Raw genomic sequence first — 326 nt, 5'->3', positions numbered from 1 at the left:
ATATATAGTACTTACACAAACGTCCCAAAATATTCTGACTCATTGCCAGTGCTGCACCTTTGGGTAAAAATGATTTTGTATTCAATATTATTTTTGGCTTAATATTTTGAGTTTTTTTCTACATATTCAACAACAGAAGGACCTGCTCATAGCGTTTACATACCAGTATTTTTACATCATCAACATACACCTTTGCTCAGCCTTAACAGCAACAACTGGATCGATGATACCTTTGTGTAGCAAACTGATTTCATACACAAACAAACTGTCTCTGGATATCTCTGTGCAACAGTGAGGTATTATTCAGCCTTATTCATACATTGTAT

The sequence above is a fragment of the Anarrhichthys ocellatus genome, unplaced genomic scaffold, assembly GCF_004355925.1.
Source record: "Anarrhichthys ocellatus isolate YVR2014 unplaced genomic scaffold, GSC_Weel_1.0 scaffold2, whole genome shotgun sequence".
NCBI lineage: Eukaryota > Metazoa > Chordata > Actinopteri > Perciformes > Anarhichadidae > Anarrhichthys > Anarrhichthys ocellatus.
Note: the sequence above shows the minus strand (reverse complement) of the source record.